Genomic DNA, 15,524 nt, shown 5'->3' with positions numbered 1-15,524 from the left:
GTCGGATGTGGGATTCCGGCAAACCCTTAAGGTTCAAACACTGGGGTGCGCGCTAAGTCTTTCCCTCCTACCGATCTACGCCCTAGCTCGCTAAGATCTCACGGATGAACTCGACGAACTCGCTATACATAAAGACACAAGATTTATACTGGTTCGGGCCACCGTTGTGGTGTAATACCCTACTCCAGTGTCGTGGTGGTGGATTGCCTCTTGGGCTGATGATGAACAATACAAGGGGAAGAATAGCCTCGTCAGGTTGAGGTGTTCTTGTGCTTGGCTAACTTGTGTGGATGAGAGTGATCTAAAAAATGGTTCCTCTCTGCCTATGGTGGTGGCTACTCCTACTTATAGAGGCCGTGGTCCTCTTCTCAAATATTGAGCGGGAAGGGAGCCAATAACGGCAGGCAAATTTGAAGGGGGATAGCTAGTACAAGCCATCCTGACAAAAGGTGGTCTCCGCCTGCTAAAGGCTCTGGTGGTGACACCGTATTGGGCTTCACGATGACCTCCGTCTTGCCGTCCTTCTGGTCTTGGTCTTGTTGCACCAAAATGGCAACCTTTGCCTGATGCCTCGGTACACCTCGCCTGCACAGGCCTCCTTAGCACCAAAGAGGAAACAAGGACGCTGCACGCGCTGGCGTCTGCCTGGTGTCGATCATCATGGCTCACGTCATGAGAGCCTCGTCAGGTTTGCCTTGCCTTGATATCTCCGCTCCTTGTGAGCCTGCCTGACTAGGACACTCCAGAGGAGGTCTTGTGTCGTCCGCCTCGTGAGGCTTGGCCCCTCGCGAGGGTCTTGGATGCCTTATTGATGAAGATGGGCCGTACGGCCTGCTGGCTTAGCCACGCAGCGGGTTGCAGGCAGGCAAGTCTGGGGACCCCCATTCCCAAAATGCCGACAGTAGCCCCCGGGCCCAAGTTGCACTCGGTCTTGGCTTTGCGGCGAAGCCAAGGGCCAGGTACGGAGCACCGCAGGCCCCAAAAGCCTGCAGCCTCGTTTGACGCGTGGCAGTTGATTGGACGTGGGCGTCTCCGCTTCCCCATGCTGCCTCGGCAACTGCACGACTTGAGAAGTCCCTGCGACATGAAAGCGAAACCATCATTACCTGCGATCGTGAGAGGTGCCGGTTGGCCTTCTCTTGCTATAAATGGGGAGGGGGACGGAGCCCTCGTTGCCCATCTATTCCTTGCTCGCTTGCTTCTTCCTCCTCGCTCCACTGCTAGCTTCTTCTTCCTGGCTTCATTTCTAGCACCGATGATGCCTATCAGAAGGTTCTCCGCCGAAGAAAAGGGGAAGGCCCCTCGAGATGACCCGATGCCACTTCCGCCAAAGAAGAGGTCGATCCATCATCGTGAAGAAGCAGCGATGTAGGTGGTGACGAAGCCTTGGTGCGAGCGGCCTCCCCCAGGGTATCCGCTACCCCTGTATGCCCAAGCCGAGGACTCAGGAAGGCGGAGTGACGAGCAGCGTCGTCCGCGCCGCGCCCGGGGTCACCGCGCCACGGTGACGCGCGCCATTGCCCCCGGAATCCACGCCGCGGACTCCTCGCGAGAGCTGGTGCTGTGGGCGCCAATGCGCCCAAGCTCTTGGATCCGCTTCCCGCAGTTCTTCTCCGACATGATGCCGCCGAGGGGGCCTCTCGAGCTCTGGTTGCGGCACGCCGACTGCGGCACTCTGGCGACTGGAGTAGAGATCGAAGCGGTCCCCACTGGCAAGATCTTCATGACTCGTGGCTGGGGCGAGATCGCATGGGTCTGCCGCGCGAGGGGCGCCCTCACGATCCATCTTGAGTACGACGGCGTCTCCATGCTCTTCTTCAAGGTCTTCGATGCCGAGGGCCGCCGCCTGGAGTGCTGCTCCGAAGAGGAGCGCGAGGCTGATGCACGCTCCGCTCGCAACCACTCCAGGAGCAGCATCCCTTGGGAGTCCAGCAGCTCTCCTGAGCTCTTCGAGACTCCGGAGATGAGCGACGACAGCTATGTACCCCCAAGCACTCGCCGCGCTCGGAGTAGTGCTGCTGCGTCCAACCGTCGCCACTGCTGATCTGGATGGCTTGGTGCCGGCCTCCCGTGGCCCACTATTGATGATGGCGTCTACCATGGGGGGTGTTGATAGGATCCTCCTTAGTTTTAGCTTTTGTTTCATGCGAAGAATCGTGAAGCGCCCCGTGGGGGCATGTAAGGGTCTGTAATGTCTTTTGTGCTTATCTTCGCTGTTATGAAGATTTGATGAACGCGCGTCCCGTTAAGGCTCAGTCCCCCTTTCTTTCATCGCGATAGCTTGTTGCTCTACGCCGACAGGTCCCGATCCCCAGGCAGGCTACAGCTGTCGCTGGTATGCCAAGTCACATGCCGTGGTCAAGGCCAGGAGGTGTGCGGCCCGAGGTCCAGTAAGAGCCCCTGAGGCGCGATGCTCAGGAGGTCCCCCTTAGGGCTCAAGCAGCCATGGTAAGGGAAGAAGGGAGTTGACGTGGCCGCAACGGGATTGCGGCAAGGCGTGAGTGTCCATAAGGCCCAGACATTTAGCCGATCCGAGGGCGAGACTTATCTTATGAACTTCGTGGCGATTCCTGACGTTGCACTGGGGCTGCGCGCCAACTTGTGCGGCATAGCCAGGCCGGCCCATACAAGTTTCCCTCCTCCCATGCTCTCCTTAGTGCTCTGTGTCCTCAGGTCCCGGCCTCGAGCGAGCTCAACCGCCGCTGGTATGCCAGGTCGCGATGCCGTGGTCAAGGCCAGGGGGTGAGGGCTGGAGAGCCAGTAAGAGCTCCTGAGTCACGATGCTCAAGAGGCCCCCTTTTAACGCGCAAGCGAATTGCACGAGAGAAAAGGAGACTCGTGGTGCCGCCTGCTATCCTCCCCGCGGGGTCCCTGTGAATAGGCACAAGAGGAACATGGTTTTCCATTACAGCCGTCAGCCTGCTGCTGGTTGGTCCGGATGAAGTGAAGGCACTGAGGGCCTGGTGAGGTGACGTGCGCGGGGCGTGCCGCGAGCCAGAGCTCGACCGCTCAGATTTGTCGACGTGGCAGGGACGGACCCATGCACCAGCGTCGTGCCTGTGAGGAGGCCCTGTGGGAGGCGATGATCGAGTAGGTGATAACCGTAGGCAGGTTAAGCAGGGAAGGAAAATCAGCTTGGATAAATAGTAAGATACATGCCACTGGGTCCGGCTCAAGCGGCTTGGGGATGATGCAGCCCGAGGGTCGCCCCTAGCAAGGTAAGCTAAAGACATAAGCAAATGGGATACATGCCGTAGGGACGAACCCACACGGCTTGGGAATAATGCAGCCCAAGGGGCGCTCCCAGCTTAACGAGCTTGGAAGATGTCGCTTGGTCCTGTAGACGAAGCAGAGTTGGTGCAGTTGAAGGCGCGCATCAAAGAAACGACTCCTCATGAGGCACCAGAGCCCTGAGCCTCGGGAGGCTCTGGGGGCTTAGGAGGCTCCCTGAAGACCATCTCCATTCCCTCCAGGACGACGCGGTACCTGGCCTCTTGAGCCTCCAGGTCACGTCACATGGCGCGCTGATAGGCCGATGCCATGCTCGGCAAGACGAGGGGCATGCGAACGTAGCTGTGTGGTGGGCCCTCGAAACGGCCCACACGCGAAGGCCAGAAGCACTCCTGAGATGCGGCCCTGTTGAGCCCTGGGACGTCGATGCAGACACGCAGCTCAGCACCCTCACCTGGGTGGTGAGCTGCGCCCTGTGAGCGGCTGTCGCCGCGCATTGCTCTTGCATCTTGCAGTTCCTGTGAGGTCTTGGCGATGAACTCCTGAGCGATGGGCACCCCTTGCCCTATGTTCTCCTGAGGAAAACGTGCCGTGTAGCACGCCTCCAAGTGGCGCCCAAGCGCCTCCCTCGTGAGGTTGGCAAGGCCTGAGGCCCTCCAGAAGAGGGCCCCCAAGCCCTGCCCGAGGAGGGCGCTGGGCACGCCTTCCTATGCGATAGAGGGAGGCGCCCCTAGGACAGACGCTGATCCTGACGAGGCACCTGCCGCGACACCATCCTCATGAGGTTCTGCACAGCGCAGCTGCTTCTTCTTGGGGATGGCCTCCTGAGGGCCATCACTTCTGCTGTCGGGGTCGTCGATTGCTGCAGCTTGGAAGGCTCGATTGAGGGAGCACACCGCATCCCTTTCTTCACACGGGACCGTAATGACCCCACCACTTCCAGGCATCTTGAGGACGTTCTAGCCGTGGTGGGTGACCACCATGAACTTTGCCAGGGCCGAATACCCGAGGATGGTGTTGTATGACAGGCGGATGTGCGCGAAGTTGAAGTCGATGAGCTCGGTGCGGTAGTTGTCGCATGTGCCGAAGGTGACAGGTAGGCGGACCTGCCCTATCGGTGTGGTGGAGCCGTCGGTCACTCCTGAGAAAGGTTTGGTAGGCTGGAGCTGCTCATATGGCACTTGGAGATTGTCGAAGGTGTCGACGGACAGGATGTTGAGCCTTACACTGCCGTCGATGAGGGTTTTGGTAACCTGCACATTGGTGATGACCGGGGAACACAACATCGGGAGGACGCCGGCGGTGGCCGCGCACTTGAGCTGATCTGCCGAGTCAAAAGTGATGGCGCACTGGGACCACTTGAGCGGGCGCGTGGCCTCAAGCTTGGGGAGCACCGCGTTCACCTTGCGAGCGAACCGTTTGAAGATGCGCTGAGAGGCTAGGGCCTGGGAACCGTCCAAGATGCAGGCGATTGCACGCGGCTCCTGGAAGCCCCCAGCCCCCTCGTCCTAATGATGGTCGTCGTTCCTTCTTGGTGGCGGCCGTGGAGGAAGACCGGCGTTGCCTTGGGGGCGATCCTCACGAGGCTGGTCCCTCTAGGGCCCCTCGCGAGGATGGTCCTGCCAGCGGTCCTCACTAGGCCTGTCGCGCCATTCCTGGCATGGGCCACGGTCGTCCCAGCGCTCGCCTCCTCGTCCTCCTCCGCGGCCGTAGCCCCGGTCGCTGCGCTCGGGGCGTCGAGCGTAGCATCCCTCGCATAGGGCTCGGAGCTCTTGGCAGTCGCTGGTGTTGTGGGTGTTCAGGTTGTGGAAGGCGCAAAACGGTCGACTGTTCTTGGATGACTCGGGCTGATCTCTGCCCTGTTTGGTGTCGGGCTCCACAGCTAGCACTGCCACTTCCTTGCGCTTCACGTCCTTGGCCTTGGCTTTCTTCTCCTCTGCGCCTGCAACTGGCAGCTCAAGGAGGGAAAGGCGCCCCTCCTTAGCTCTTGCGCACTTGGTCGCCAGGTTGAACAGCTCCTGAGACGTGCAGAGCTCCTCGTGGATAGTGAGCTCTTCCTTCATCTTGACGTCATGAACACCGTCGGAGAACACGGAGATGATGGCCTCGTCCGTGACCTTGGGGATCTTGAGGCGGGTGCTATTGAAGCACAAGATGTACTTCTAGAGGGTCTCCCCTGGTTGTTGCTTGATGCGGCGCAGGTCGCCCTCGGCCGGTGGGCGGTCGCGAGTGCCCTGGAAGTTGGCGATGAAGCGGTCGCACATCTCGTCCCAGGAGGAGATCGAGCCGTGCTGCAGGTTCATGAGCCAGGAGCGGGCCCCATCCTTGAGAGCCATGTGAAACCAGTTCGCCATGACTTTCTCGTCGCCGTTGGCTGCTTCGATGCTCAGCTCGTAGAGCTGCAGGAACTCCACGGGGTCGGTGGTGCCGTCGTAGCGGGGAGGCAGATCTGGCTTGAACTTGCTCGGCCAGGCGACGCTGCGTAGCTCGGGGGTGAAGGCGCGACAGTCGGCCGTGGTTACTTAGGCCCGCCTTGGAGGTGGAGCTTGGTTTTGTCAAGGTCCGTGCGGCGCCGCCGCAAGCGGTGCACGGTCTTGACGAGGTGGCGCGGGAAGTGCGGGTGCGGCTTCTCGCGGCCGTGGGATTTCTTGGCAGCTTCTCTCTTCGCGAGCGGGCACCGGGCATGGCGGATCACACCGAGGGGCCGTGCGCCTTGGTGCCAAGGCGCTGTCCTTGGGCTGGGGTGGTGGAGGCGCACCTCGGGCCTCGTCGCCCGTGGCTGGCTGACGGTGAGGCCGAGAGAGGGACGGTGCCGGGGAGCCCCCTACGGCGCGGACGAGCTCGGCGACGCGGTCAAGCCACTCCTCGTAGAGGTCGTCGATTGTGCGGTAGCACATGAGCTCGTTTGCGGCGAGGAGTGCAGTCCGCGCCTCCATGGGAGCGTTGTGTGCATGAGACAAAGAACCGATCGGGGTCAGCGATGGAGTGGCGGTGCGGCCGTCCTGCCGCACCGAAGGATGCACCGAAGACGCCCGCGGCTCGTTCCCCACCGGGCTGGTGGCAGCGTTGGTAGCGGGAGACGGACAACGACATGGTGGCCTGCCGATGGGAGCCGTCTGAGCAACGCATGCGGGGAGGGCAGCCCGATGCTCAGCTCGAGCACGACGAGCGTCCGCCATGGAGACGAAGGGGCGACGGAGCGACGAACTGATGGAAGGGAAGCTACGGCGCACCCCTACCTGGCGCGCCAAATGTTGGATGTGGGGTTCCGGCAAACCCTTAAGGTTCGAACACTGGGGTGCGCACGAAGTCTTTACCTCCTACCGATCTATGCCCTAGCTCGCTAAGATCTCGCGGACGAACTCGATGAACTCGCAATACAAAAAGACACAAGATTTATACTAGTTCGGGCCACCGTTGTGGTGTAATACCCTAGTCCAGTGTGGTGGTGGTGGATTGCCTCTTGGGCTAATGATGAACAATACAAGGGGAAGAACAACCTCCTGAGGTTGAGGTGTTCTTGTGCTTGGTTAACTTGTGTGGGTGAGAGTGATCTAAAAAATGGTTCCTCCCTGCCTATGGTGGTGGCTAGTCCTACTTATAGAGGCCCTGGTCCTCTTCCCAAATATTGAGCGGGAGGGGAGCCAACAACGGCGGGCAAATTTGAAGGGGGACAGCTAGTACAAGCCATCCTGACAAAAGGTGGTCTTCGCCTGCTAAAGGCTCTGGTGGTGACACCGTCTTCGGCTCCATGACGACCTTCGTCTTGCCGTCCTTCTAGTCTTGGTCTTATTGCACCAAAATGGCAACCTTTGCCTAATGCCTCGGTACTCCTCACCTGCGCAGGCCTCCTTAACACCAAAGAGGAAACAAGGACGCTGCGCGCGCTGGCGCCCGCCTGGTGTCGATCGTGGAGCCGAAGAGCCTCGTGAGGTTTGCCTCGCCTTGATATCTCCGCTCCTCGTGAGCTTTCCTGACTAGGACACTCCAGAGGATGTCTTGTGTCGTCCGCCTCGTGAGGCTTGGCCCCTCGCGAGGGTCTTGGATGCCTTGTTGATGAAGATGGGCCATACGGCCTGCTGGCTTAGCCACACAGTGGGCCGTAGGTAGGCAAGTCCGGGGACCCCCGTTCCCAGAATGCCGACAATATATAACTAAAATAAACATCCAATTACATAAGTGACTATACAGATCATTCACACACACCTCAATAAACAATTGTGTGCATTCTAAAGTAGGAGAAACGATCGTCTAGTCATCTACTTCTTGTGACGCTCCCACCACTGCTATGTGGCTTGATCCCTCATCTGGGTCAGGAAGAAGATAGTTCCTCATGTCAACGATCCACCTGTACATCTCGTAGCTTGTGTACGCGTCCATGGCCGCGTACTTGACATGTTGTTCATCCAGTCTCTTATGCCACACACTATGCCAGGCGTTCCTGTCCTTATTGCTCTCATTCTTCATCTTCATGTACTAGGGGTCGATGATGGCCGAGGCGAGGTCAACCAGGGAGTTCAGTTTGTTCTTGTCGCTGCCCAGACCTTGTAGTGGCTTTGGATGTTGACAAGATTCGGGCATTTCAAGTCCGAAACCTTCAGCGCTTTAAGATCATTGGTGGTATCCACCATAGCGAAACTGTAGTCGGAGCTATTGATGAACCTGGAGAAACACTTGCAAGGCCTTGTGGCAAGGTGGTAGTGGTAGACGAGGACGTCATGTCACATGCACAACTGGGCGACGACAACCTTCTGATCGTGCCCGACTTGACCGATGGTGTACTCGAGGTCGAAGCCGACCACTCGGTACTTGTCCTCGGCAAGGAACTGCTCCATAGTTTGGACGGAGCTCTCCACCGAGACCGGATTGTTCGTGTACACCACCGAGAGGGCCTTCCCCCTCACGTGGATGTCCACAACGTGATGCGTGGTGAACTGCCCGCCGTTGTCGTAGTTGGTCGCTGGGAGCACCATCGGAGCCACGGGGAGTGCCATTGGAACCGCTGGATGTCCTCTTTGTATATGTCCTCGTGAGTGTGCTTATTGTGTCGTGTGAGACGAGAGATGAAGGTAAATGGCCGCATGAATAAAAGGTAGCCACACTACAAAAAAAAGACACATCTGTGGCATTTTGGGCCGAACGAATTTTTTTTCTGTCATACTTATGACACTTCTATGACGATAATTGTGACAAAACCCGGTATCATATAAGATTGTGACAAAAATCATGAAAAAATGGGCTTTCGTCCTGGGCGGGCCGGAGACGCAGCTACATGACATTCTTTGGGACGTCCATGATGGAAAAAAACCATGGTAGAAGCGAGGGCAAGGAAAATATCGGGGTGTTCCCGGTTACAGTGGGTGGTCAGGGCCGAACGATGCGCGTTTCTCTCGTACACGCATGCACGTGGGTGCGGGGCATTGGGCTCTAACTGAACCCGAGCGAGGCGTTGGGCTCTAACTGAACCCTAGCAATTACACTGCAGGCTATGCGTTACGCCACACCCCTCCTGATCAACAGGACCCTCTTTTTGACCGTAGCAGGTCCGTTTCCTTTGTTTTGCGGTATGCCAGACCCCTCCCGATGAACAGGACCCCGTTTTGAACATGGCCGGTTGAACACAAGGCCGTTTCCTTCGTTTTGTGGTACGCCAGGCCTCGTTTCCATTGGTTGTTCCGTCCAAGCCCTCCCGATGAACACGACGACGCATTCCATTCCGACCCAGCCGGTTGGCTCCCCATAAACACGACGACGACGATGTTTCTCCATTCCAACCCAGCCATGTACACGAGCCCTGGCCGTATGTATGCGCGAGTAGGCGTTCAAGACCTTCCCGCATGTACGTACGTGGTCGTATTTTCTTTCTTGCACACTGGCCGCTGTACATACGTGTACATGCTACGTGTGCGCCTCTACTATGACACGTGCACGACTCTACATCGACCAGTATGTATGTACACATTCGCGACCAGAATAACAATGCTACGTATGCTTCGACCAGGTGGGTCCTGACTATCAGGCACTTCCTTGCCTGCGAAGACGTAGCTGGTGGGTCCCAGCAGTCAGGGGGGCGAATCGTTTTTTTGCCCGGACGCACTTCCTTGCATGCAAAGATGTAGCTGGTAGGTCCCAGCAGTCAGGGGGAAACGTTTTTTTCGCTAAATACAGTTGCCCGTCCGGTGGGTCCCTGCTGTCAGGTGGGGGAATAATTATTTTGCGCGTAATAAGGAGGCACTTCCTTGCGGCCGCCATGGACCCAGATGTCAGCCTCTCCACGTACAGTACTATTCCGATGGAAGTCGTTCCTTGACCACGTTGACCATGCCGCGCCAAGAGCACCAGGGCGGTGGACGACAACGATGCCTAGGAAGGGGACGACGCGGAGCCAGGGAAGACGCGGCAGTGGAAGCCCGCGCGGAGAGGAGTATGAGGGTTCACTGGTTCGGTTGTGGTGTGAGGCTGTCGTCGCCGCAGTGCCTGGCCAGTGGCAGGGACAGTAGGGGGCGGTGAGGCCTCTACGGCAACACAGCCGGCCACGGGAGGCAGGAGCATGCGGCACGACCAGCGCTGCTTTGGGCGGCTGGAGCAAGAAGACTAGAGGTTGAAGAAGCACTACGGCCGTTGGATGGACATCGTATGGTCAATGGAGCTAGAATCGTTCATATTGACTAAGTTGACAAAGCACTCCGTCCCCGTCAACTTAGTAGGCCCACAAGTCAGCCTCCCACCAAGGTGTGTCCCAACTAGCATGGGGAGTATTCATTTTTTGTGCGTAATAAGGAGGCACCTCCGGTGGGTCCGAGCTGACAGCAGGGGGAACGTTTTTTTCGTGAAATACATTGGCCCGTCTGATGGGTCCCAACAGTCAGGGGGAAACGTTTTTTCCGCCAAATACGGTGGCCCGTCCGATGGGTCCCTACTGTCAGGTGGAGGAATAATTATTTCCATGTAATAAGGAGGCACTTCCTCGCGGCTGCCATGGACCCAGCTGTTAGCCTCTCCACGTAGAGTACTCTTCCGATGGAAGTCATTCCTTGACCACATTGACCACGCCGCACCGAGAGCACCAGGACGGTGGACGACGGCGAGGCCTAGGAAGGGGACGATGCAGAGCTGGGGAAGACGCGGCAGTGGATGCCCACGCGGAGAGGAGTATGAGAGTTCACTGGTTCGCTGCGTTGTGAGGCTTCCATCGCCACAGAATAACAGGGGGTGTGGGTGAGTAGAGGGATGGCCTGGCCAGCGGTGGGAGTAGTAGGGGGCGGTGAGGCCTCCACCGTATCGCAGCCGGCCACGGGAGGCAGGAGCACGAGGCACGACCGGCGCTGGTTTGGGCGGCTGGAGCAAGAAGACCAAAGGTTGAAGAAGCACTACGACTGTTGGATGGACATTGTATGGTCAATGGAGCTAGAATCGTGCATATTGACTAAGTTGACAAGCCCTCCGTCCCCGTCAACTTAGTAGGCCCACAAGTCAGCCTGCCACTATACTGGGTCCCAGCTAGTAGGGGGAGTCTTCACTTTTGTACGTAATAAGGAGGCACTTCCTTGCGTGCGAAGATATGGCTGGTGGGTCCAAGCTGTGAGCGGCGATAACGTTTTTTTCACGAAATACAGAGGCCCTTTCGGTGGGTCCCATATGTCAGTTGGAGGAATCATTATTTTGCTCGTAATAAGGAGGCATTTCCTAGCGTGCGGTCGTGGACCCAGTTGTCAGCCTCTCCATGTATAGTCCACTTCAGATGCATGTCGGTCGTTGACCATGTTGACCAGGCCGTGCCTAGAGCACTAGGGTGGTGGACGACGGCGAGGCCTAGGAAGGGAATGACACGGAGGCAGGGAAGACTCGGCAGTTGTTTCCCATGCGAAGGGGAGTACGTCTATACGAGGGTTTACTGGTTCGTCCGTCGTCACCAAAGAATAACAGCAGGTGCGGGTGAGTAGAGGGATGGCTAGGCCAACGATGGGAGTACGGTGGGGCGGTGAGGCTGCGCTGAAGCACAGTCGGCCACGGGGAGGAGAGATCAGGCAGTCCTGCCGGCGCTTGTTTGAGCGGCGGGAGCAGGAAGAGCAGAGATTGAAGAAGCACGACGGCCGTTGGATGGACATCCAACAGTCACTGATTGTGCGTCAACCTTTTTTTAGGAAGCCTCAAATCTGTGGAAAACATCATACGGCCCATCTGCCCTTATTTCTAATAATTTACAGCCCATTTGCTAATTCTTAAGGTTTTTTGGAGCCCATATTCTTTTTGTTAGCATTACAGCCCATATTGTGTCCACGGTTAAAAAATTATACGAAATTTTGCATATTTCGGTGCGGCCCGAACTGTTTTTAATCCCGAAATTTCGAGTCACATTCAAACTGATTTTAAAAATAAATGTATCTCAATATAAAATCCAACATATTGTCCATGCATAAAAATCAATGCAATTTAAAATCTCAAAATGAAAAAAAGAAATTTGAAACTAATTGCCGGTTTGATGTGTTTTGAAAATGTACAACCCATTTCTCATTACTGATAGGCCATTTTCTAGGCCAGCCGAATGAAGTTCTCCTTGTCTTGAAAGATTTGCAGCCCAACATGCCTCACAAAAGCGACTTACTTGGCAAATCACAAAAAAACTGGGCTGTGGCGGTGGACCCAGCAACGGCCATGGACCCAGCTGTCAGCCTCTCCACGTATAGTACTCTTCGGATGGAAGTCGGTCATTGAGCACATTGACCACTCCACGCCGAGAGCACCAAGGTGGTGGATGATGGCGAGGCCTAGGAAGGGGACGGCGCGGAGCCGGGGGAGACGCGGCAGTGGATGCCCACGCGGAGAGGAGTACGAGGGTTCACTAGTTCGACTGCGGTGTGAGGCTGCCGTCGCCGTGGAATAACAGGGGGTGTGGGTGAGTAGAGGGATGGCCTGGCCAGCGGTGGGAGTAGTAGGGGGCGGTGAGGCCTCCACGGCATCACAACCGGCAATGGGAGGCAGGAGCACGCGACACGACCGACACTGGTTTGGGCGGCTGGAGCAAGAAGACCAGAGGTTGAATAAGCACTACTACCGTTGGATGAACATCGTACGGTAACTGGAGCTAGAATCGTTCATATTGACTAAGTTGACAAAGCCCTCCATCCCTGTCAACTTGGTAGGCCCACAAGTCAGCCTCCCATAATGCTGGGTTTCTGTTGGCAGGGGAGTATTCATTTTTTTGTGCGTAATAAGGAGGCACTTCCTTGCGTGTGAAGATAGCTAGTGGGTCCGACCTGTCAGCAAGGGGCACATTTTTTTGCGAAATACAGAGGCCCTTCCGTTGGGTCCGAGATGTCAGGTGGAGGAATCAAAGATTGAGAAGGCGTACAGAACAAGCTAGTGTACCAGTAAAGAGACATTGCTGAGTTTTAGAAAAAAGAGAGACGTGCTCCTGTAGCTGGTTCAAATACAAACCTAGACTATGACTATATATGGTGCTATGCTACTCTGCAAGCAATGAAACTGACATATCCAACGTTTGCTTCTCCTCTTCTCTACTCACTATGCCTACCATCAGAAGCTTTGGCCACAGCTACCATGTCCGCTGGCTGCTCGTCCACCTGCTCTTCAGCAGGCAATGCTACCTCTTGAGCTTGCGTTGGTTTTCCCCGAAGAGGAAGGGATGATGCAGCAGAGTAGCGCAAGTATTTCCCTTAGTTTTTGAGAACCAAGGTATCAATCCAGTAGGAGGCCATGCTCAAGTCCCCCGTACCTGCACAAAACGATAGCTACTCGCAACCAACGCGATTAGGGGTTGTCAATCCCTTCACGGTCACTTACGAGAGTGAGATCTGGTAGATATAATATTTTTGGTATAGAGATGCAAAGTAAAAAGTAAAGGCAAAGTAAAAAAGCAAAGCAAGATTAAGGTGATGGAGATTAATATGATGAGAATAGACCCGGGGGCCATAGGTTTCACTAGAGGCTTCTCTCAAGAGCATAAGTATTCTACGGTGGGTGAACAAATTACTGTTGAGCAATTGACAAAATTGATCATAGTTATGAGAATATCTAGGCATGATCATGTATATAGGCATCACGTCCGTGACAAGTAGACCGAAACGATTCTGCATCTACTACTATTACTCCACTCATCGACCGCTATCCAGCATGCATCTAGAGTATTAAGTTAAACACAGAGTAACGCCTTAAGCAAGATGACATGATGTAGAGAGATAAATTCATGCAATATGAAATAAACCCCATCTTGTTATCCTCGATGGCAACGATACAATACGTTCCTTGCTGCCTCTTCTATCACTAGGAAAGGACACCGCAAGATCGAACCCAAAGCTAAGCACTTCTCCCATGGCAAGAACTACCAATCTAGTTGGCCAAACCAAACGGATAATTCGAAGAGACTTGCAAAGATAACCAATCATACATAAAAGAATTCAGAGAAGATTCAAATATTATTCATAGATAGACTTGATCATAACCCCACAATTCATCGGTCTCAACAAACACACCGCAAAAAGAAGATTACATCGAATAGATCTCCACAAGAAAGGGGGAGAACTTTGTATTGAGATCCAAAAAGAGAGAAGAAGCCATCTAGCTACTAACTATGGACCCGAAAGTCTGAGGTAAACTACTCACACTTCATCGGAGAGGCTATGATGATGTAGAAGCCCTCCGTGATGACGGCCCTCTCCGGCGGAGCTCCGGAACAGGCCCCAAGATGGGATCTCGTGGATACAGAAACTTGCGGCGGTGGAATTAGGTTTTTGGCTCCGTATCTGATCGTTTGGGGGTACGCATGTATATATAGGAGGAAGAAGTACATCAGTGGAGCACCAAGGGGCCCACGAGGCAGGGGGGCGCGCCCTAGGGGGGCGCCCCCACCCTCGTGACCGCCTCTCTGAGGCCTTGGTGTAGGGTCCAAGTCTCCTGGATCACGTTCGGTGAGAAAATCATGTTCCCGAAGGTTTCATTCCGTTTGGACTCCGTTTGATATTCCGTTTCTTCGAAACACTGAAATAGGCAAAAAACAACAATTCTGGGCTGGGCCTCCGGTTAATAGGTTAGTCCCAAAAATAATGTAAAAGTGGAAAATAAAGCCCAATATAGTCCAAAACAGTAGATAATATAGCATGGAGCAATCAAAAATTATAGATACATTGGAGACGTATCAGGCATCCCCAAGCTTAATTCCTGCTCGTCCTCGAGTAGGTAAATGATAAAAAGAGAATTTTTGATGCGGAGTGCTACTTGGCATAATTTCAATGCAAATCTTCTTAATTGTGATATGAATATTCAGATTCGAAAGATTCAAGACAAAAGTTTATATTCACATAAAAATAATAATACTTCAAGCATACTAACAAAGCAATTATGTCTTCTCAAAATAACATGGCCAAAGAAAGTTATCCCTACAAAGTCATATAGTCTGGTATGCTCTATCTTCACCACACAAAGTATTTAAATCATGCACAACCCCGATGACAAGCCAAACAATTGTTTCATACTCTAACTTTTTCAAAACTTTTTCAATCTTCACGCAATACATGAGCGTGAGCCATGGATATAGCACTATAGGTGGAATAGAATGGTGGTTGTGGAGAAGACAAAAAAGGAGAAGATAGTCTCACATCAACTAGGCGTATCAACGGGCTATGGAGATGCCCATCAATAGATATCAATGTGAGTGAGTAGGGATTGCCATGCAACGGATGCACTAGAGCAATAAGTATATGAAAGCTAAAAAGAAACTAAGTGGGTGTGCATCCAACTTGATTGCTCATGAAGACCTAGGGAAATTTGAGGTAGCCCATCATTGGAATATACAAGCCAAGTTCTATAATGTAAAATTCCCACTAGTATATGAAAGTGATAACATGAGAGACTCTCTACTATGAAGATCATGGTGCTACTTTGAAGAACAAGTGTGGTAAAAGGATAGTAACATTGTCCCTTCTCTCTTTTTCTCTCATTTTTTATTTTTATTTGGGCCTTTTCTCTTTTTATGGCCTCTTTTTATTTGGGCTTCTTTGGCCTCTTTTTTTTGTCCGTAGTCTCATCCCGACTTATGGGGGAATCATAGTCTCCATCATTCTTTCCTCACTGGGACAATGCTCTAATAATGATGATCATCACACTTTTATTTTTCTTACAACTCAACAATTACAACTCAATACTTAGAACAAAATATGACTCTATATGAATGCCTCCGGCGGTGTACTGGAATATGCAATATGACAATGATGGAGTGTGTCATAATAAATGGAACGGTGGAAAGTTGCATGGCAATATGTCTCGGAATGGCTATA

This window comes from Triticum dicoccoides, chromosome 7A (genome assembly GCF_002162155.2).
Source record: "Triticum dicoccoides isolate Atlit2015 ecotype Zavitan chromosome 7A, WEW_v2.0, whole genome shotgun sequence".
In the NCBI taxonomy this organism is placed as follows: domain Eukaryota; kingdom Viridiplantae; phylum Streptophyta; class Magnoliopsida; order Poales; family Poaceae; genus Triticum; species Triticum dicoccoides.
This window is presented reverse-complemented; position numbering follows the sequence as displayed.